Source organism: Chenopodium album, chromosome 16 (genome assembly GCF_948465745.1).
Source record: "Chenopodium album chromosome 16, dcCheAlbu1.1, whole genome shotgun sequence".
Lineage (NCBI taxonomy): Eukaryota > Viridiplantae > Streptophyta > Magnoliopsida > Caryophyllales > Amaranthaceae > Chenopodium > Chenopodium album.
Genome location: NC_137849.1, coordinates 41,466,741 through 41,489,073, shown reverse-complemented (window position 1 = coordinate 41,489,073; position 22,333 = coordinate 41,466,741). Strand labels below are relative to the sequence as shown.

Here is a 22,333-nt window from a genome sequence, read left to right as displayed (position 1 = left end):
AGATCTCAACTAGTTTAGTTGGTTGATTAAACTTTTTAAAAGGAGATGATACGGTGTATACTTAAGATCTGAAATTGAATTCTGAATCATATAACAATTGTTCACCTATATATTACTCATCAAATCATTATAACGACTGATTGATTAATTAATTTATTTTCAGACTGTGTTATATAATCAAAAGTTCATACCAGGTTTATTTGTTGTAACATCATTCAATTACTCATGGACAAGATTGCTTATGGCTTATATAAAGTGACAAACTATATAATCACTATTTGAAGGTACAATATGAAAGTAGACCATGCAAGTTGCAAGACACACGTTATAAAAAGTTGTAAAAGTGGCATACGTAATTCAAAGTGAGGTTTACCACTCAATATAATTGTGGAAATTGACATTGACAAAACTTAAGATTGAGGTTAATATAAGTTAATCATCAAGTAAACACACGCATACACCATTAACATTATTATTATTGTAAGTGAAATTATGAAGTCATTAACTACTCCCAATAAAGTAACTGGTAGTTAGTTGAGTGAGTATATAGTAGTACGAAGTATGATCATTTAGTTGACTTGGGTGTGAATGTGGGGGTGCTTATGACATGGCTCTTAATTTGGAGTTGAGGGCACCAACATCTAACAGGTGTGTGGTGTTGCTGTTTTGCATGGTTTAAAGGGTATTTCATATGTATCTTTTCATGCCTTTGGGTTGAAGAATATTAGCCCATTATCCAATCCAAAGTATAGGTTTTTGAATCCTATACTTCCTCAATTTCTCTATACTTAACATATTTTATAGGCGCATTTGTTAATGTTTGATAGGCAAAAATCATTTTTAAAAGGAAATTTTAAAAAAAAACCACCTATTATAAGCAATTTTTTTGTAATAAATCACCTTATAAATTTTTTTTTTTGCAAAAGCACACCTTAATCAAATTTTTTTTTGCAAAATCATACCTTTATGCCGGAAAATGGGTCAAACCCTATTTTCCGGTGTTGACTACCCCAACCCCACCCACGAAACCTCCCCCTCCCCAACCCAATTCACGAAATAACCCCCTCCTTTGCTCCACCCACGAAACCGCCTCCCCTCCTCATCCCCACCAACGAAATCAAATTCCCTTCTTTCCACCACCTCGTGAAATCTGGATTTAGGATGGTTCGAGTGTTAATTTAGGGTTGGGGGAGTGCGGCTAGGGGTGTCGGCGTTGACAGTGGAGGGGAGAAGGGTGGCTAGGGCTATAGAGGAGGGTTTAGGGTGGTCAAAGTCGTTAAAGGGGTGTGTTTAAGGTGATCAATGCCGTTAAAGGGGTGAGTTTAGGGTGGTCAATGCCGTGAAAGGGTGGTTTTGTGGGTGGAGCTGGGGAGGGGGTGGTTTCGTGGGTGGATTAGGGTAGTCAACGCCAGAAAATGGGGTCAAATCTCATTCCGGCATAAAGGTATTGATTTGCAAAAAAAATTTGATTAAGGTGTGTCATTGCAAAAAAAAAAAAAAAATTAAGGTGGTTTCTTGCAAAAAATTGCTTATAAAAGGTGGTTTTTTGCAAAATTTCCTTTTAAAAAAATACAATTGATAACTATACGTTAAAATGAATCTAATGAAACATCATCACACGACTCTTTTTGTCTTAAGTAAAATCACACACACAAAAAGTCAAGGTAATATATATGAATATTGTCAAAGTCAAACATGTCAGCTAATTAATATGGAGTAAGAATTTATTAGATTAGATAAGAGGTTAAGTAAGGTGGCAAATTGATTGTTCAAATTAAATTTAATCAACTTTAAATCAGATCATAACATAACTAACAACCTCATAACAAAATTATTTACAAGTCTATCATCGACCCTCCTGTTTATGAAGTATGCAATGGCCTCTCAACAATAATAAAGGGTGTTTTTTTAATGAAGACCTAACTTGATAGTTGATACAGTATGATTATATGATTACTATGATATCATCTCTAATAGTACTTCGTAAAATGATAGAGTTGGACTGTACTAAACTACTAATGTCTAAATGTAATACTCAGTATATGTGATAACTGATTAGTCATGACATCTCTGGGCTTTCTCTGGGTTAACAATTGATATTGGGCTTATGAATTTCACTTTTACAACATGATGGTGTACTTAATTTACAAATTTTTCAATACACTCTAGGGTAGGCAGCTTCCCCTACACCCCCTTCTAACTACGTCATTTTATATAATTATATGTCATCTTTTGCATGTTTTTTATTTATTTATTTTGCTTTTTTCATTTTTTTTTTTTTTTTTTTTACTTTCCACAAAACCATATATACATTTTATAGGATTTAATTTTTAATTTTCTCTCTCCTATTTTTCATTGATTTCATTTTCTCTCTCCTCTTTTTTCTGATTGTTTTTCAATTTTCTCTCTCTTCTTCCATGGACATCTCAAGCTCAATTGCATTTGATGATTGTGAGTAATTCGTATTTTAAATGATAATCAATCAATCGATTTTGATAATGCTATGTTTTTCGATTGTAATTGCATGATTATAATATTTTGATTTCATATTGATTTTAATTTTGATAATGCTCTGGTTTTAGTATTGTTATTGTTGATATTAGTTGATTCACGGCTTTGGTTGTATTATTCTTCTAATTTGATTCTTATTTGTGTTATTATTTTTATTTTCTAATTTTGATTATAATCTTATTATTTGATTGTTGCCTTTAATTTCCAATTTTGTGCGTCTTATATAAACATCTATAGTTGTTATCATTTTGCTAACTGATTATTTTTATCAGTTTGGTGTGTCGTATAAAAATAAGCTTAGTTAAAAAAATGATCACTTGTGTAATAGTAAATGTTCATTTATGTTTAATGTATGTTTTCTGTAGTAAAGTATAGGTTTATTGTAGTTGTATTTGAATATATATGATGTACACGTGAATTTCAATGATTTTCATTCTGTTAAAGATGCTCGTATATATTTTAACTAGTGAACATGTTTTAAAATTTGTTATTTGTTGTAATAATGTTCAATTATGCAATATATATAATTGAATTATAAGTTATATTGTACATGTGACTTTTAATGATTATCACTGTTTTGTAGTTTCATAAATAATGTTTAGTCATGTAACTATAGATGATCATTTATATTTTTACATATGATAATTTAACTGTAATTGATCAAATGCATTATTGTAATTGACCATTATTGCTACTGTATGTGTTCATTTGTTACATGTTTAATTATCACAGTGGGAAGAGAGGATGCTCTTATTTTTGAAGAAGCAAGTCAGTTTGACTTTTGGGGGAAACAATTTCCTTCTGAAGATGATGCTTATGAAATGTATAATGAGTATGCTTTTAATTATGAAAAGTTTTGGGATTAGAGTTGGGAGGAGTAAGAGGCAAAAGGATGACTCATTCTCTATGAAAGGATATATTTGTTTTAATGAGGGTTATAAAGATAATAAGTGTAAAAATATTATATGTGATTTGTAATAGTACGTATTCTAGGAAAAAAAATTATATTTCCTTCTTATTAAAATCAAATAGAAATTGTATATCACCAAAAATTAAAATATTGGATATTAAAATATACAACACAATTCCACACATATTATTTATACACAACGAATTCTCGATCCAAAATCGAAAAATACAAGCTCGTGTTATTGGTTCATGTTGCGCGAATCCGTGCCTTCTTGATTTCCTTATTCTTGTCGTCTTTCTTTTTTTTTTTCTTGCTATTGTGTTGTGTAACTCACTATATCCACAATTCTTTGTTTAAATAATAGACAAAAACAAATGAACTTTTAGTTAGATTTGAGCAAGAATAAGTGTTGAAATTAAATGAACCAATTTTCATATGAATATGAATAGTAGAACAATTGAAATGATCGATATGGAATGAACATATATTAATATATAAATGAACATATAATAGTGTAGAAATAATCATCCATTAATATGGAAATGAACAACTATTAATACATAAATGAACATAATTAGATAATTGAATATTAAAATGACCATCTATTAATATATAAATGAACATGCATTAGTTTAAAAATGCCTGTGAAAGATATCAATCAATGAATATGAAATACAAATGAACATTCATCAAAATAATTTTCCACCCCAAACTATGAAAAAGAACTAACATTAATACAATGACTATGTAGTAATATATAACTAAACATTTGTATTAATCATTTATTAATAGTACATGTGAATGATTGTATACTAATAAATAAATGAACATTCACTAAAAAAAAAACCACTATGAACTAATTTAATTAATGCTTATTATTCTCTAGATATTTTGATGTTCTTCTCTGAAACTATTTCCTTCGAACTGCAATAAAAAAATGAAATACTTCATACTCAAAAATCAAAATGTACTTGTTCAGACTACTAGTTTTTAAACAAACATTACTAAAACGCAATGGTTCATACACCTTTTCCATGTTTTTGAAGAATCGTTGATTTTGATCTCTGAAATAGATTTCTCCAAACTGAAAAATGAAATTGAAGCAAGTAGATGTTAATTTTACTAATTATTCGAAATAATCACTTTGAAATTGATGAATAATTAACATAAATACTTTACATTTATACATTTCCAGTGATTAAACTATTAATTTGTTTCCTGAAACACAATCACAAATAAATTCTCTAAAAATTAGGGTATTTTTTATTTGATTTTTTTTTTTTTTGCTGTAAATATGAACATTTATACTTACTTTTTTTTTATTTCCGCTTGTTTTTTTCGGTGAAATTCGCTTCAGTTGTTTGACCTCGTCTCTAATGTCCGCCATGGTTGAAGTTTTAGAGCTTTAGATGAGAGAGAAAATGGAGAGGGAAAATAAAGAGAGATCAAGATGAAAATGTTATATATATATATATATATATATATGTGTGTGTGTGTGTGTGTGTGTGTGTGTGTGTGTGTGTGTATATGTATATATATATATATATGTATATATATATATATATATATATATATATATATATATATATATATATATATATATGTATATATATATATATTTTTGTATATATTTGTGGGGTAGGGGAAGTTACTTAATTTTTCTTAAGATTGTAGGGAGTAATAGTACGCTGCATTTTGTGGGGGTGCAGTACTGCAGAAACTATGAAAGTAAGTATATGGGGAAGTGGGTGTTAAATGATGTGTTAAGGGAGGGGTGTAGGAGAAGATGCCTAGATTAGAGTCTAGCCATAAATAATTATACTTAATTAGGAATTATGATGGTTGATGTTAGGCTCGCAAAATTTAAGGTGCACCGTGGTACATGCACCTTATGCCTATACTTTGGAATATTTAGTAAAAAAAATCTGAGCAATTGCAAATTTTGAATATTTGGTAAAAAAAAATCTGAACATCACAAATTTTAAACATTTAGTAAAAAAAAATGTACAATCGCAATGCACCACGCTTATACTTTTGAACATTTTATAAAGAAATCTGAACAATCGCAAATTTTGAACATTTAGTAAAAAATATGAACATCGCAAATTTTGAACATTTAATAAAAAAAAAATCTGAACAATCGCAATGCACCACGCCTATACTTTTAAACATTTAGTAAAAAAATCTGAAGATTCGCAAGTTTTGAACATTTATTAAAAAAATCTGAACAATCGCAAATTTGAACATGTAGTATATTAAATACAACATTGTATAATAAACATCAATTTTTTATAAGAAGTTTATCTAACTCGTAATAATTCAATACCTTTGTAATATAAACTGAACATTTACTACATATAATATGAACATTTATTTATAAAATATGAACATATAAAATTGCATTTTTATGTTCAGTTTTTATAACGTGTTCATATTTTTTACTAAATGGTCATATTTTGTAATGTGTTCAATTTTTTCTACTAAATGTTTAAAAGTATAAACGTGGTGCATCTATTTCTAGGTGCACCACGGTGCACATAATAACTATTGTGTTAGGCTAATTAAATGCTTTAAAGTACGGACTCTTGAGTTCTAAATAAGTAGGATAAGCCCATTGAACGCTAGATTAAATTGGGCTTTAAACCTTTTATTTTTATATAGTATTTTTTTTATAACATATTTTCCACGTAAATAATACATCTTCGTTATTTTTGTTGTTTAGAGAGCTACAAAGGACAGGGTGAGAAATATTCTCAAAATCTCTTAAAACTAAAAGGGAGGCTCTAACCACTTTATCTATCCTCACTCTCAAATACTACTTCTTCGATTATAGGTTCATATATTTTAAAAAAATGTTCGGATAAAGCAAAATGTTAAAGTTAATCTGCATGCAACCAACAAATGTATTTGAGTGTGTGAAACTACATTGCTTGCTAGAGCTAAGTAGTTCCAACTAGCTACAATTTTTTTTTTCCACATTAGCTAGCTACAAGCTTCATATTTTCATTATACTAGCTAATGTCCAGTGTAATGTATGAGTTTTACTAAATTACTTAATGAAAAACATATACGTATAAAAATATTTCATTGAGGAATAAATATAATTGTTAAAGTTGAAGGAGAATATTATAGAGTATAAATATAAATAAATTTTCATGAGGATTGACCAAAAAAAAAAATACTACGTAGAAAAGATAAAGTGGAGGGAAAATTTTCAACCTATAAATGATGTGTGTCATCGTTGATTTTGATTTTAGTATTAAGTTATTGATAATTGATTGCAAATTTGCAAGCGAAAGCATCCAAGGTGGATACTCTAAAATTCACATCTAATATGAGATTTGGGTGGCCCGTTTTAAGTCAGGAATCTGAATTTGTTCTATTTTTTGGACAAAATATGTGTACACAAATTTAGTCAAATCATGCTAGGCTAGTGAAGCCTGTTCGGAGCCTATAACGAATATTAGCAGGGCCGTCTTAATCATTTTGGGGGCCCTGTTCTAAACTTAGAAATTGGGCCCTAAATTTTTTTTTTAACGAAATTATCATATAACAACATATTAAAAAGAAGCCAAAAAACACAAAGTACTTTATTTAAATTGTAAATAATATGATTAATATCAAAATACAATCTTAATTATTAAAAGATCAAACTATTTAAACAGAGCTATTCTTCTAGCATTTCTTGAAGCAAATTCATCAACCACATCTTCATATTCCACCTTCTCCAAAAGATCATTTTCAATTGCTAACAACGCCAATCCATTAAGCCTTTCTTATAACATGGTAGACCGCAAATAAGATTTCAACAACTTCAATTTTGAAAAACTTCTTTCTGCAGAAGCAACTGTCACAGAGGAATAGTCAATAAGATCCTATAAGCAATACTAGCATTTGGAAAACACTCTACATCATTCAAAAAAGATAATATATCAATAGCTCCCATCTTTTTTGTTGGCATTGATGGAAAAATATCTCTTAATAGCTTAAACTCCACATAGAGTTCATTTCCATCAATATCAGATTGCCCATTATGTCTTAATGCTTGCTCAAAATGACTACAACATAACTTCAAAGATGCATCATCTAATGATTCTAACTTTTCAGAAGTAAACATGAAACCAAATATACTTTCATACTCTTGATATTGCTCAAATCTTTTATTAAGAGAAACAATAGCCTGATCAACAAGGATAAGAAAATAGTTTACTATAAAAGATTCTTCCCCAAATAACTCAACAGAAGGGGTATCTAAATTCTCATCAAATTGTTTTTTCCTTTTAATAGCAAGCCTTTGAGGAAATATTGGATCGATATTCAATTCGATAGCAATTTCTTTAGCATCATTCAAGGCACTATAAAATCCAGCATCTCTATACTTTTCAAAATATGAAATCAACTCCTTTATTTTTTCCATAGCAACATCAATAACCATATCATTTGATTGCAAAAGCTTGCTAACCATATTAATTGCAGACAATATCTCAAACCATATAATAATTGACATTAAAAACTCAAAATCACCTAGCTCATTTAATTTGTTGCCAAAGATTTAGCTTCACTACTTAGTTTAGAATCAAGGGGATCATTCTCTGACACTTCAAGTAAAGCTTCTCTAAAATCTGACATTTGACATTTTATAGCTCTGACACTATCTATACGACTCTCCCAACGAGTGGATGACAATGATTTCGGAGTTAACACTTTTACATTATCTTTCAAAATTTGCCATCTCTTAGTAGAATTAGCAAAAATGGTATATATGCGTTGTATAACTCCAAAAAAATCCTTAGCTTTATTGCAAGAGTAAGCCATATCACACAATGTTAAATTAAGACTATGACAACCACAAGGAGTATAAAAGGCTCTTGGATTTATATCTAAAAGTTTCTTTTGTACACCTTGATGTTTTCCTTTCATATTTGATCCATTGTCATATCCTTGTCCCCGTACATCAAATATGTCAAGACCAAGATTTTTCAATTCTTTTTGTAAAACATCAAAAAGCCCCTGACCAGTTGTATCATTCACATTTAAGAATCCTAAAAAAGATTCTTCAACAGTAACTGAATATCTAGAGACAACCACATATCTTATTATTAAAGACATTTGCTCTTGGTGACTAATATCAGGAGTACAATCAAGTATCACTGAGAAATACTTTGCTCGCTTGATTTTTTTTAAGATTTCATTTTTAATTGCAGAAGCAAGCAAAATTATTAACTCGTTTTGGATGTTATGCCCAAGGTAATGAAAGTGTAAATTATCATTTGTGATACGTCTAACATGCTCTTGGATAATTGGATCAAACTCCGCTAACATTTCAATCAAGCCCAAAAAATTGCCATTGCTATTTTGATATAATTTCTCGTTAGAACCACGAAAGGCCAAACTATGTTTAGCAAGGAATTTCACAATTGAAACAATTCTTTTTAAAACATTTTTCCAGTGATCCTTTTCCTTCTCAATTAGTCTTTGAGCCGTTTTATCAATAGTTTCATTCTTTTTGAGCCTTAGACGCAACTCATACCAAGTTGTCATATTCTTAACATGTTCAATACCGGTTTCATGCTCTTTAAGTCTCTCACCAATATGTGACCAATCACTAAAACCATCATTAGTTAATTGACCTCTACCAATTCCTTTTTTGAAAATTTTACAACAAAAACAAAATACTCTATCAAGTTCTTTTGAATAAACAAGCCAATCTCGATCACATTTCTCTCCATTAGATAAAACTCTAGTATATAAATTAGCCGTAAAGCGTCTAGAAAATTTATCTTTAGGACCCTTTACAATAGAATGGTCTCTTTTAGGGCCTTTCGTCACTACTAAATCAATCATTTTCGATTCAAGAGCATCCCAATTTCTTGGATCAAATATATCAAAAGAGTAATCAAATTGGGTTGGTTGCTCTTCATTATTATTACCATTTTCATCAGTATGATCATGCTCTTCATCATCATCCAAATTATTCAAATTATCATTTTCAGTGGGCACATCAAAATCAACACTATTAACATTCTCAGTAAGAACATTTTCAGGAATTTCAGCTTTAACATCATCAACATTCTCAGGAATTTCAGCATTAACATCATCAACATCATCAACATTCTCAGGAATTTCAGCATTAACATCATCAACATCTTGATTTTCAACAGAAATTTGTGGTTCTTTTATTAGAAATTTGTGAAGGGATCCTCTTAGAGATTGCGTTAACTCTTCATTTTTTTTCTTTTTCATACGTTTATCATGACCACAGACATACTTTCTTTTGGGAGGCATAATTAAAATATAAAAATAAAATTTTAACAGTATATTTTTTGAAGACAAAAAAAAAAATTGCAAAAAACAAACAATCTGATAATCGAACAAACAATACTAATTATACAATCAAAATTAACAGTACTTACTAAATACTAACAATCAAACAATACAATTAATCTAATAAATACTAATTAAACAAACAATCAAACAACTCACCCAAAAAACAATAAATTATACAATTAATCTAATAATTAAAATTGCAAAAGGATAGAAACAACCTGATAATTGATCCACTTGCCATTGATATATGATAATTTAGTAATTTTTGTGCTACTGTGGATACACAACCGCAAGGACAGCAACGAACTCGCACAACCGATTGCCGATTCACGATTTGCCCCAACCCCCTTGGCTTTGAATCTCTGATCTTCTTGTTAACCAATTTCTTAATTGTTTTTTTATTTGTTAAATGTAATTTGAGTACGAAGAACACAAGTAATTGAAAAAGATTGAAGATTGAAATGGAATTTATAAGGGGTAAAAAATTTTACCGTTTGATAAACGAAAATTAAGGGGTTTAATTGTGGAATACACGAAATTAATATCTCCATTGAAAGCAATTCGAGATTTGAGGAAAAATTCTTCATACCCGTTGTAATTTTTTTGAAACCAAAATGTCAAATTTGGAAAATTAAAAATTTGGGGGTAAAACAATAAAATTAAATGACAAAATAGGAAGTATTCAAAGAATCAAAGAAAGGAAATTAAAGAAAATTTCAGAAATTTTGGGAATTGGGGCTATTTTGATGGAGCTAATTACCAAGGAAGGAGATGAAGAATCTAGAGAAGTGGGGAGTAAATGGAGGAAGTGAGGAACAGCTGTATTCACGTGAGGAGTATGAGTTGCTGACTTTTTTTTTTTTTTTTTTTTTTTTTTTTTTTTTTTTTTTTTTTTTTAAACTTAAAGTCCAAAATTTTGGGCCCTCCCAATTTGGGGGCCCTGTGCTAAGGGCCTGTTTGCACAGGTCCTTAGCCGGGCCTGAATATTAGTCAAAACTAAATTTAGGAAGATAAAGGCCAATTAGTGGGCCATACCCATCCCAAAATTTGGGCCACAAAACTACATAATCAAGTCTTATTAATTTTGTTTTAGTTATTATTATTAGCCAATAATCAATTATAAAATCTGAATCTTCCAAACACCAAATACAAAGTAGTAGGCCCAAAACGATTGCCCATGATAATTTGTGAAGCCCAACTATTTCTATACTTTTCGTCGAAGTTCACAAGAGAACTTTATTAGTGTTCATTTTTTCAAAGTAGTTGGAATGTATCTTTCAATTCCATTCAATTAAAGGAGAGAATGAATGAAACCTTTCCATTTACCAATAATATAAAACGGAATGCAATTTGTTCAATCTAATGTCACTTCTATGTACTTGCAATATGCTTTACCAAATCAAATAGGTACGAAGTCATAAGATATTTCCTTATCTGATAATTTGATGATTGTTATCAACTTCAATTTTCGAATAGGAAGGTGAAACGTTCAATTTTAGGGACATTTGGTTACGGATCTTTATGATAGGCTTCGACTAAGTTGCTATTATCATAATCATCATTTTTACCACTATTATTAGAAATTGGCTATACATAAACAAAACCAAAGTTTTAGCGAATTGTGAAATAATAGTGTAATCTAACTTGAAAATAACCTAATGCTATATGAAATTTGGGATAGCTAGAATAATTAATAATATCATTCAACTCACTCAAAAGTCCAATAATCAAATATTCAAATCTACTTACATTTGACTACTTGAGGTGAATCAGAAGTAGTTGTTATTTATTTTAGTTTCACAATACAAATCCCTACCTTATAAAAAGTAGAAACATACTCTTATGAATAGTGTAATGCCAATTATACCCTTCAAAATGTTTATTTACATACATACCCTCATTAATATGTAGATGCTATTTTAATGAATAGTGTTTAGACAACTATACCCTCTAAAATATTTATGTACTTTTATGCTTTCATAAATGTTAGTTGTCTTGAACATTTATACCACCTAAATATAATTGATTACATATTTTCTCTTATTGTTTTTTTTTTAGGAAAAATTTCTCTTATTGTTAATCTAACTAATTTTGTGATTTAAAAGGCAAACCAAAAAAACCTTCAAGATATGGCTAGCTATGACGTTGCGCGTGCGTTAGCTGCCCTAGTAAAACAAAAATTAAAAGGTGTGTTTTTATTGTAGCATACCACTGTATAAGTTGACTTTTAGAGCTCTAAACTTAGAAATAATATGCTTTAAGCACCTGGACCTGGCCTGGAAATTAGGTGAACATTGTAATTGAAAATAATTATAATTTTGGGTAGGTGAACATGAAATTTGGACATACATGATGATCCTTAAACATTGAGGAACAAATTTACGAGGTTTCGTTTGTTTGCATTAGCAGCCATATCAGAACAAGTTTGCTTCCTCTCACTTGCCTCATTTTCGGTTAGAACAATTCACAAGGTCAACTTCTTCACCTTATTGTCTTTAAATTTAAAAAAATATTTTTGGACGAAAAATGAATGCTTATTCTTGGCAAAAAATAAAAAAGCCAAAAATTAATCCTGACTCAAACTTAATTTATTGATCCAACGTGTGAACTTCACCTAAAAAAACAACTTAGACTTGTATTTTTCGAAAATTGTTTAATATAAATTGTAAAAAAATTACGATTGATATGATACTCCGTGTTTAAATTTAATTTTAAAAAAATTAACCCGAGCTATTAGACTAGATCAATTCCATTAGATAATTAAATACATTGCGTGAGCTATTTCATTTTCAAGATAGAATAATGATTCCATCCTATTCTTCCATTTGAATTAGCTAGAGTAGTGTATGATAAAGTAATTAATAGGTCAACAAAACATATACAGTAAATTAAACTAAAAATATAAACAAATTCGGTAGGTTTGTTTTTTCTCCTTTCCAACCTTGCTTTGGTCTTACTATATACTTGCTCTAGGAGTCCTTTTGTTAAATTATTCAATACTGCTATTTGAGTCTAGGTATTAGATTTTAAACAAGTTAATTAGTTGAGACTTATCAAAAGAGGTGACCGGATCAACTTCACTTATTCTATCTTCAAAGTATTGTTTGTAATTAGAAACCATTTATATTTTTTTATTTTTTTTAAAAACAATTTGAAACCAATTTTATTTTACGTTGAATAATGTTATTTACATTACTATATTACTCCATATTATGTTTAATTCTAACATTCGAGTGTGTTTACTTTGATCTAATGATTAAAACGTAACATAGCTAGGTTAGATAGTTTGCCAATTTTTTTTCTCGAATTTGGTTAATTTATTCACCAGTCTTTCAATCGTCTTTTTGTATTTTACATATAATAAAACGTGAATGCAATATCCCGGTATAATTATTCTTAATAAGATAAAATGTAATAGTTGAACAATCTTTAAACAACAAGAAATGTATAGAGTACATAGCATTATTCAAATAAAGTTATCTCTTATTTGAACAACCCTATCACTTCCTACAAGTTAGGCGTTATAGGAATTTTTATTTAAAAATAGTAAATTGTAAAAATATTTATAATTAGTTAGTACTCTATGCATTATTTGGCATTTGCTATATAACAGGCCTAAGTTGTAGTAAAAGATTTGTTGTAAGAAAATCGTTAGAAAATTTTTGAATTTACGAGAAAAAATAGCAAATAATTTTCCATTATAATCAGAGTATAATTTACAATTTTCACTAATAATTTTGTAGTAGGACTATACGAGTATTATTTTAGAAATTTAGTTGCAACACTTAAAACTTTTACTAATAATGCAAGATAATCTGCTACAAAATTAAGCACACGAGCGATAATCAGATATAGACATGATGTATTCTCGAAGCGAGCTTAACCTAGGAGTTTAAAATAGTAACCCATTTTCACAAATATTTGGAAATTATAACAAACGAGAAACGACACAAGAATCTGAGTTGCATGACCCCACGCCCAATTAAAGAGGTTTGTCACCTTTATTATCACCGTCCGCCTCACGTCTTTTCATACGTAAGTAAATTAAACCAATTCAATACTCATTTTGCAAATTTCCACCATTTTCTTCTCCTTCTTCTACCTTCTTCCATGCATTCTCCATTTCCCACCTCTTTTTAAAATTAATTATAATTATAATTATAATTAAGCTGTAAAAATCCCAAGCATCATGCCACTTTAACGAAAAAAAAAAAAGCTCATTCTCATTCTCATTCTCTTTCTCTTTCTCTAATTTCTTTCCTTCAATGGCTTTTGCCTTTCTCTTTTCTTCCCACTCTCCCTCCATTTTTCTCTCTCTTCATCTCTCACAATGCGCTTCCTCTGTAACACTCATTCCTCCATTTCCACCTGCAACAACACCTCCTCCTCTTCTTCCACCTCATCAGCCAACCCTGTTAAGCTAACACGCTTCTCATACTCCGCTCTCCACTCCGCAACCAATGCCTTCTCCCCACGTGTCCTCCTCGGTAAAGGCTCCCACGGCGCCGTCTATCGTGCCGTCCTCAACAACGGCTCCCTCACTGCCGCCGTCAAAAAACCCACCTCCTCCGTCTCCGAAACCTCCCGAAACGAATTCAACATTCTCTCCACAATCCGCAGCCGTCGGATCGTCAACCTCATCGGGTACGCCGTTGATTCGGATAATAACCTCTTACCTATTGTTCAATACATGCCTAACGGCTCACTGTACGATTACCTCCACGTAAATAACAAACCGCTATCATTATTGACCCGGGTTCGATTCGCGCTGCAAATTGCTAAGGCGGTTCGAACCCTTCATTGTAAATCGAACCCACCCGTAATTCATCGAGATATCAAGTCTTCCAATGTTTTGATTGATGAGAGAGAAAATGCGAGGTTGAGTGATTTTGGGTTGGCGATTAAAGGACACGTGGCAGATGTGCGCGTGATGTCCACGCCACCGGCGGGGACGTTAGGGTATTTGGATCCATGCTATCTTGCGCCGGGTGATTTAAGCACGAAGAGTGATGTTTTTAGTTTTGGGATTTTGTTGCTTGAGATTATTAGCGGGAGAAAAGCGATTGACGTGGAGTATTCTCCGCCGTCGATTGTGGATTGGGCTTTACCGTTGATTAAGTCAGGTGGGTATGCAGGGATTTTGGACCGTCGGATTAGGGGTAGGGTTGATCAGACGGTGGTGAGGGAGTTGGGGTTGTTGGCGGCGAGATGTGTGAGATCAACGGCTGAGAAGCGGCCACCTGTCACGGTGATTGTTGATTGTTTGAAGAAGGTTTATAGGAGGGTTAAAGTTGAGGGGTTTCCTGTTTTGGGTAGTTTGCGACGGCGCGTGAGGCGTGTGGAGAGATTAGAGCCGTCTGATGAGTTTGACGGTAGTGATTGGGAGGAGAGTAGAATGAAGGTGGGTCCCACTAGAATAAGGAAAAAAGAATCCAATGTTGACAATTTGACTGATGAGGAGATCACTACACGTGGCAGACATTCAACGGTGAGATCAAGATCAAGGTCAAAATCAATTGGTGCGTTTAGGGAAATTGCAAAGGTGGGACCAGAAGCAGTAACTATTGATGAGATTAACAGTGGTAATAATAATAGTAATATGGTTGTGGTAAAAGGGAGAGCAGCTAAAGTAACAGTAAAAATATCTTCTGTGAGATTAAGTAAGTCAAGGTCAATGAGTATGTTATATAGTGGTAATAGGGTGAAGAATACAAATGGGAAGGAAGTTGAAGTGTTTCCATTATTAGTAAAATGTAATAGTAGTAAATTAACTAAGACTCCCAAATTAGAAAGCTAATACTACTCCGTATAATTTAACTTGATTTAATTAAGTAGGAGAAAGTATGTTGGTAACTTTGATTTGTGTAATAATAGTTGTACTAATATTTGTTTAATTTGATAAGATATGATTTGTATGTGAATATTGAAGTTTGTTTTATCGTAAGTATAAACTGCTTTAGTAGTAATAGTAGTCAAAGATTCTAGTAAAGGAGGAGATATATGAATTGGATTGGACCAACATGTTTGTCTCTGTCTCAATTATTGTTACATTAGTGTCTGCTTTAGCAGTTCAACTACACTTTTATTTATGAATTGTATCATTATACTCCCTCTTTATTACTGTACATGCTTTACTTTTTTGTTTTTAAACACCTTTTCCCTCCTAAAGTTATAAATTCATAATCATCCCAATTATTCCCAATCCTCATAAGTCACGATGGAATTAGATGCCATGAAGATGTTAACAACAAGTACATTAGTTTTATTTATTTATATTTCGAGTACTTTTTAAAATTTATTTTATATAGATGAGTATAGTTCTCAATAATTAAGATATAACTAGGTTTGCTCAATTCAACAAGTTAATTCTATAATAATCAAACTTACCTAAGTGATGATATAGGACAAACTAAATATTACTCCCTAAGAAATTTGATAATATAGCATTGTTCTATAAAACATAAAAATCATTGAGTTTGCTTACTTTGGTTTATGAAACTTGGATGATTTCGTTACTTAGACAACAAGTTAGCTATCTCTGGTCTTTGGATGGTTATTATTATCCTAAAATTTCTACCTCTCTTGTGTGCATTGACAACTGATTCAAAAACCTTTATGCATGTATATTTATAAGCTAAGCTAACAATTGATTTGATATAGGGGATCAATTTCTTTGTTTGAAGAGTTGCAGAAAGTAAAATTAGATTTTATCTACTTATTATATAATTATGTACAATTTCTAACAAATATATGGCCATAATTATGTTACAGTGTCATATTATCATATCATCATATGTTGAGAAAATGATGCAATAGTAGTCCGTATTATAGTAGTATTTCATTTGTCTGACCGTCTCTATTTGTTTAATTTTGTCAACTTTAAGTTTCTTTGTTCTTAATAAAATATATATATATATATATATATATATATATATATATATATATATATATATATATATATATATATATATATATATATATATATATAGGAAGAACAAATAAAAATAAAGGGACTAATAATCATTTGGCTTGGACGTTGGTTCTACTACTGTAATTAGATTAATTGCTATTCAAGAATTTTTTTGATAATTTAATTTCCTAAAAATACAACTAATATGAAGTGTACATTGATGTAATGTGTGATGAATAAAAACAAGCTTCCCCATTTTGTAGAAATTAAACTTCAACTTCTTTAAGAGTTGGAACTCCTCTTAATGCTTTAACGTTATCTACTACATATGTGTTGTGTAATATATCAACCAAACAACTACTTATATAAGTACTATTATGGATACAAAATAATGGCTAATTAATAAAAATCTGCTCGAATCTCGATGCAACTCTCAGTAGTCAAGGGCCTTGTTTGGGTGAAAGCTGAAGCTGATTGAGTTAGCTGATTTTGACTAGCTGATTTTATTAACTGATTTGACTAACTTATTGTATTAACTGATTATATGAAAGTGTTTGGTAAATAGCTGATAGCTTAAAGGTGATTGAGTATGTGAAATGACCAATAAGCTAATTGTGGGGTAGGTAGTTTAGATAGGATTTTAAATTAAATGAGGTTATAAGTGTCATTTCACAATAATTAATGAATAAGCTAATTGAAAAAGCTCCTAAAATGAGCTTTTTCAAAAAGAGCTTATTTTGTGGAATAAGCTCTTTCAATAAGCTTACTACCAAACACTTGTATTAGCTTGTTTGACTAGTCAATCAGCTAAAGTTAGTCAAATAAGCTAATATAACCTCAATAAGCTTGCTACCAAACAAGACCAAGGTCTCATGAGTCATGAAGCAAGTGTTTTTGTTATGGATGGATGAAGGAATTATTGGACCACTACATTCTTGATCAGTAAGTTTGTAGTAACTTGTTGATTGGAAACAAATAGCTGTTATTGTTGAATATAATCCAAAGTACATTAATGCATAAAACCAATGCTTAACAAATCAGTCATTAATGTTTATTTTGGATGTTTTTCTATATATTTTGTTTACGTACGTTTCATATTGTAACATTTTGTTACTAAGCGTGTCTTCTCTATCGTAGTAGTTCAGCAAATTTGTAGTTTGCATACGAAAGATGAAGGAGAAGTTAACAAAGAAAAGAGGTTGGAATTATTATCATTTTTGTTTGATTATATTATTGAATTATCAATCTCGATCAAAAAATGCCGCTTCATTAGGTCATCTACTGCTAAATAACCCGTTCAAAAAAAAAAAAAAAAAAAAAAATCTACTGCTAAATAACAGTGAATTTAAAACCATGTTTGGTATATTTGATTCTGATAGCTAGATATTTAAAAAAAAAAAAAAAAAAAAAGCCTCTTATCTCAAGAGATAGTTCTTTTTTTTTTTTTTTTTTTTTTTTTTTTTAATAATGACAAAAACTCTAACTTGTATGTTCAATGTTCGGGTGTTTAAAAGGCTTACTTTTTAGCGTCTTTGTTAGTTAGCCTAAATTTAATGGAGCTCATGAAATTTGTACATACTCTAATTTAGTATAACCTCATAAGTCATTAAATAAGTATTATTAACGTGATTACACTCCAAACTTAAGAACTTTTTGGGTATCTAATACATATCAAGTATCAACAAGGTGATTATTTCCCATCCAAAACATCATTGTAAATAAATAAAAGAAAGACAACCATCAAGTAAATAGAGATACTTCTATGATAATGATGCTTATTTGGATTGGTGGGAATACTATACAACTCCTTGTTAAATAACATGAGAAGAGATGAAAATTTATTATAACAATAATCTAGCAAATAATTTCATACAATGTCACTTTCTTTTAAACTAAAGGCTTGTTTTCATCAGATTAATTTTAGTTCAGTTCAGCTCTAATAAGTTCAGTTCAGCTCAGTTTAGTTCAGTTTATGTCTAATGATATTGCTAATGATATAAAGCCAGATTTCATACTTTTAAACTTATATTACAATAATGACTATTATACGGTTATACAATTTTCACTTAATGACTATTATATACCATATGTCATTATTTGATGAACTAGGAGTAAAAATAGGATCAAGTTAGTTTTTAAATAAGACCGGCCCAACTCTTTGTTTTTTGTTTTTTTTTTATTATTATATTTTTTTTTTTTTCATTTTGAGAATTTTTTAAAAAGTGTTTTATGTTCTTTTGTTATTTTAATATTTTATTTTTTAATTATAAAATATTTTGGGGATCTATGTTTTTAATATATTTTTCATAAATATTTTTATATATAGAATATTTTTCTTAAATATTTTAATATGTATATTTGTATATACACATATGTATAATAATAAATAATCAAAGATCATTAATCTGTAGTTAAAAATTACTAATTAATAAGTTTAGTTCAGTTTAGTTTAGTTCAGTCAATGAGAACAGACCCGTTGTTGCTCAAACTCGAGACTAGCAATTCACATTTTTCATGTAAGATGTTCCATTTTTTAACCCTTTCACTCCTACATACACTTTTAGTAGATGTAAGGGGCATTATAAACTAAGGACCTATTCTCTTGAGCTTAATTTCAATTCAGTTCAGTTCCTAATTTTCTTCTTTCATAAACAATTTAAGTTTAACATTATAAACTAAGAACAATACTATCCTTAGGGCCCTATCTACATTGTTTACATTTTATTTTGCATCTCAGTAGAATTATGATATTAAGGGGCATTATAAACTAGAATGATTTGCCCAATTGGTGTTAAAAAATAAATAAATTCCTAAAATAGTGTTCACTTAAAAATATTTCTCAAAGTAGTGTTTATGTAGGTTCGGAAATTACAAAGCTAGGAATTAAAAATTAATGGCTAATACAATCCAAATATATATATGTATACCATTAAATTCTTTATTTTTAATGCTTACGGTATCTTGACCAGAGTATGGATTATGAATTTCGAAGTAATATAAATGTTTAAAAATTTCTAGCATTTTTGTTATGGACATATATAACCTTGTCAAAAAACTTATATATAACATGATATAATGCATTATTTAGACGGATTTAAATTATCAAAGGGAACTCAATCACCATTCTTGAAACCAACTGCTAGTTCTACAATGCAATCAATTTGGATCGGAGATGGTATTACTTTATTACAAAATAGCTCAAAACATGTCATACTAGCTAAATAAAAAATTCAATTTAGCACCATTTTTTATGAATTTGGAGATGATGATCGAACAACCTTCAAAGTACAGATGTGTGCTCATGCTTCAAATGAAAATTTGAAGAGTCATGTTGGCCAAGAAGTAGAGTTGGAAGCTCCATTTGATCTGTTAAAAAGTAGACATGCAACATTATTAGTAAGAAAAGTAATTCCATTTGAACAACTATATATACATATAAGAAACTTAATAATCTTAAAAAATTAGCTAACCTTGACGAACAATTTTTTTTATTGTGTCCCTTTGTCGACAAACACTACATGTCACCTTTGCTCGATTACCTTCATCCGTCTCATTTCGTAATCTTTGGGAAGGAGGTCGTCCGGGACTACGCTTGAGACTAGCATCAGCAACAACTTTTGGTCCATTATAATGTGTCCAATAGTCTTTGTCAGGGATAAGATTAAGTAGTACTCCGTAAAGATATACTCATATACATTACCGTAAAGAATTTAATGGTATACATATATATATTTGGATTGTATTAGCCATTATTTTTAATTCCTAGCTTTGTAATTTCCGAACCTACATGAACACTACTTTGAGAAATATTTTCAAGTGAACACTATTTTTGTAATTTATTTATTTTTTAACACCAATTGGGCAAATCGTTCTATAAACTAAGAACATTACCATCCTTAGTAAATTGGTCGAGAGAAAAGACATATAATTGATATTTTTTTGAAACAAAAAAATAATCCCAACTAAAATGTAATTTTTTTTATTTTTTAATATTGAAACTACTTAATTAGGATATAATTCCAAAAATTTAACCAAACAAACTAATTGATATCAACGTTATTTTCTTAAAATGTGCTGTAACGAATGTGCCTAGCAATCTAGCATGAAGAAGTTTGTGGTTTGTCTAATTGCAATTTGTTTTTGGGGAAAGATCATTAAGCTTCCAATAGTGGCCCAATATAAGGCCCTGTATTAAACACGAAAAATTATACACTAGTTAAAAATGAGTAATGAGGCCCAATAAAAAGCTTTAAAAAAGCAGGCCTTTTTATTGGTGAATGGTGAACATAAGCCAGTACTTGAAATGGGTCGTCGAAATACTCGCAATAACTGTAGTAGTACAGCAGTGGTAGGTCCAATAATATTATACGGACGATATTAGACAATGTGTGCAGTCACAATCTCTGCTTCTTAGCCACGTCCTCTCTGTGCAACCATTGGCCCCTCGATCTCCATTAAATGCCCAAATCTATTACTTCTACGGTTTCTCAACTTTTACTTTCTCCACCCTTGGCCTAGTGACAAAGACTTTGTGCATTTATACATGATATACCATTTTTTTTTAGTGTTACAGTCTTATAGACTTTACGGTTGATCAAACACGTGTGTCAAGACATGTCTTGTGATCATGATAAAAGTATAAATTGTGACTAAAAAACATAAGAGTACATCAGAGATTTGACCTCCCCTTTTCTATATGGCTATCCATAATTTGCGATGTCCCTAGAAAAAAATTACTTCCTCCGTCTCACTTTAATTACAAGTGATAAAAACGTGTCTCATCTCAACATGCGGTCTTAGAACTACGTGTATGGCTATATGTTATGTAAATTCTTTTTTTTTTTTTTTTTTTTTTTTGGGTGCAAATACACTCTTTTGTAAATTTGTAAGGAATTATCAATATTCACTTTATGCTTAGTTAACTCGGCCAACCAGAGTCGAGCATGAGTAGTAGTGTAGTGCTGTTAGTACTCAAGCTTCTTGCACTTGGACCCGATTGTAGAGAATTAACGTACACCAACAAAATCAGATAATCAAGCCGATCGAAGCACTAGGCTTGTTATGCCTCTTTAATGAGCTTTGGTAGAAAGTTGTCTTTCCAAACAAAAAAACAAAGCCACTATGCCCCAATACAAAAAACTGAAGACAATCTACTACAGTACATATGATTAACAGTATTCCAACTTATCAATTCAATCATTTTTTCAGTTACAAATTTTCCTAACACACAGTACAAAAATTGCGAGACTTGCATTGTTAAATTTATGAGATATAGTGAGACTTTTGCATTACTTACATGATAGAATTTTTATGTTTTTATTTATATACAAGTATAATTTTTTGTTGTTGTTGTTGTATAATATCATTTTAGAAAATTTTAGATATTAAAAAGATCAACATACTCATATTTTTTAACACGTGCAACATTTGCTTATGTGTCACTTAACAATACATATCAAGTGGGCTAGAATAGATCGAATAATAAACAAGAACGATCCAAATCCCAATGATATAGTGCAAATATGGGGGCTTTTAACTTGCTAAAAATAACTAAATAAGGGGATAAGCATTGAAAAGTTGTTTGAGAAAGAAAAACACTTGCTTAAAATTGGTTTATAAAGACGATAACTAATTAATTAACTTTCTATTATAGAGAGTCACGAAAGACAATTCAC

General features: G+C 30.2%; 1 long non-coding RNA gene and 1 pseudogene across 1 annotated transcript; one reads left to right on the top strand and one right to left on the bottom strand.

Annotated features, from left to right (window-relative positions):
- Positions 1–6,982: 6,982 nt before the first annotated feature.
- Positions 6,983–10,467, bottom strand: LOC145585364 (uncharacterized). The gene is made up of 2 exons (XR_014100641.1): positions 9,967–10,467; positions 6,983–7,268 (listed from the first exon to the last, which is right to left on the bottom strand). It is a non-coding gene; the product is annotated as an uncharacterized LOC145585364 (long non-coding RNA).
- A 3,425-nt stretch (positions 10,468–13,892) lies between these two features.
- Positions 13,893–15,854, top strand: LOC145585363 (serine/threonine-protein kinase-like protein At3g51990 pseudogene; annotated as a pseudogene).
- The last annotated feature ends 6,479 nt before the right edge of the window (positions 15,855–22,333 follow it).